The following is a 2,551-nucleotide window of genomic DNA, read 5'->3' as shown; positions in this document are numbered from 1 at the left end:
TCTAGAGTGTGTCTTTGTCCCAACTCAGGTGGGCTTAGGAACTGAACATCCAAGCCACATCTAGGTCCTATGCAGGAACATCTTAGCCAATCTGAGCCATGGCTGGGTGATGCCAAAACACCCAAGGTCCAAGGTCTTGGCCACCTCCCTGGACTTCAGGAACAAGAAAGCCAGTTGTCACTCCTCACTTGCAGGTCAACCTCAAGACCACCTATAGCTGAACAACCTCTTTGGTGGGAACGCATGTTGCATGGATCTTGACGATGTGCTGGGTCGAGGGCTCACTGAATGGTGTGGCTCTCGGCACTCTGCGTTCTGGCCCACCCCCCTCTTGATGGTCGTTTGACCAAGATGTGGCCCCCCACCTGCCTCTCCCAGTCTCAGTTTCCTTCTCTTTGAAATGGGGAGAATCAGAGTCCCCACCTTGGAGGGCTGTGGTAAGGCTGAAATGAAAGAAAGTGGTTCCTGGCACAGGGGAGGTGCTCAAACAATGTCATCTGTGGGTTATGTCATTGTTACCTGGGCTCCAGGATGTCAGGTCTTATCGGCGAAGTCCCTTCCTGCTTGGACAGCACATGACTCTCATTGTCTCCCTGATGCCAGCGAGTTCAGCAAAGACAATAAGGCCCCTGTCCCCAGACTCAGCCCTCCCAGCACACAGAGCTCATGTCATGAGGTGGGTGTTTCAGGAAAAGACGTGACCCAACTTCACAATAAAAACAGGCCTAAGAACAACTCACAACATAGAAAAGCAGCCCAGGAAGGAGTTTTTCCTTCAAGATCTGTGTGGGGCTGAGAGGCACAGGGAGGGGCCAGGACAGGATCCTGCACAAGGTGCCTCTACCAGGGTCAGTGAAGCCCGCTGGGCAGTTACTGAGTGTGAGGCCCTGTGCTGCAGCTCCCCAAGCTTCCTCAACTCCCAGCCACGCTTTGTGGTCCTGTTAGAGGACCATTGACTGAAACTGCCCACCTTGGCCAAGCACAACAATAGCTGCTTGCTTGAGTTGTCTCACAACAGGAGGCCCTGATAAGGAATAAAGTGCTGCCCTGAAGACTAACCCAGAGAATCTGGGAGGGATCAATAGGAGGGAGGAGACGACCAACTTCCCAGGATCCTTGGTGCTGGAATCTGTCTTGGCTGAGAGATGCACGCGCCATCAGGAAAGACCCTGGGCCAGATCAAGTTCAGGCTGAGTGAGACGACCGACCAGAGACGATCCAGAAACTAACCCCGTTCCCATTAAACCGGAGACTGCGAGCCATGTGGCAGAGCAGTTCTCCTGGGTTCCCGCACCTGCTGCTCTCCGCCTGGGTGCCCCTTCCCTATAAGGTCTCCTGCTTTGTCAGCACGTGTGTCTCCTCAGACAATTCATTTTCGAGTATTAGACAAGAACCCATTCTCGGGCCCTGGAAGGGGGTCCCCCTTCCTGCCACAGTCCAGGCCCCTAAACAACACATCCCATTATTTTCTGAAATCATATTATATCTAGGTTTAAAGCCTGACTCACCAGGCAATGAGAACCTTTCAAAGAGGACACCCCCAGAAAATCCAGCCAAAATCTTCCCTCCTAACCTGTTTAGAGAAAGGGAGACCTCCGTGCTTCCCCCAACATCCAGCACCAGAGCCCAGTAACTTGGATGAGAAAATTAACCCTAGAGCCTTTCTCGGCCCCAGGCAGGAGTATGGCACATGGCAGGGATGCAGAGACTCAATAGGCAGAAATGGGGGGACCTGCCAACTTTTAAAGCATCTTCCAACCAAAAAGTCCATGATTTTATTCTAGATCTGATACCACACCAGACTAACATTAGCCACCGGATTTTTTTTTTTTTTTTTTTTTTTTTGGCCACACATGTAAGATATGGAAGTTCCCAGGCTAGGGGTTGAATTGGAGCTGCAGCTGCCAGCCCACAGCTACAGAAATGCCAGATCCGAGCCACATCTGCGATGTACACCACAGCTCATGGCAACGCCGGATCCTAAACCCACTGAGTAAGGCCAAGGATTGAACCCGCATCTTCATGGTTACTTAGCCGGGTTCATTACCACTGAGCCACAATGGGAACTCTAGCCATTGGCTTTTGACATTAGACAAAGTAAGAACTTCAGAACTAGCTAACACTGACCTAGCATTTCCTACACAGCTACTGCTTCCAGAAGCAGCCCTTCCACCTCAGCCCCTCTGCCCCATGTGTCCAGCTGAAGAATGGAGTTTAACTCCTGCTCTGCCCATGTCTCTGATTGTGGAAGGGAAAGGAATTATCCATAAGGAGAACCCTGTGGAAAATATAAAAGCCACTTAGACATGAGTTGTGCCCACCACTGGGATGACTGCTCCGGACAGCAGTTAATGAAAGAGTCGAGGCTGACACAGCAGACTATGGTACTTACAGCGGTGGTGCCAGCACTCCCATGGAAGAGGACCCCTGCGTAGCAATTTGCTTAAGATTGAGGATGGGAAGTCTTCGAGTTGCTTTACATGGTAACACTGAATTTCCCTTTCACCGGGTAGCCAGTTTCCTCTCTGGGTCTTGATTTCAAATCCCAATT

The sequence above is a fragment of the Phacochoerus africanus genome, chromosome 3 (genome assembly GCF_016906955.1).
Source record: "Phacochoerus africanus isolate WHEZ1 chromosome 3, ROS_Pafr_v1, whole genome shotgun sequence".
NCBI lineage: Eukaryota > Metazoa > Chordata > Mammalia > Artiodactyla > Suidae > Phacochoerus > Phacochoerus africanus.
Note: the sequence above shows the minus strand (reverse complement) of the source record.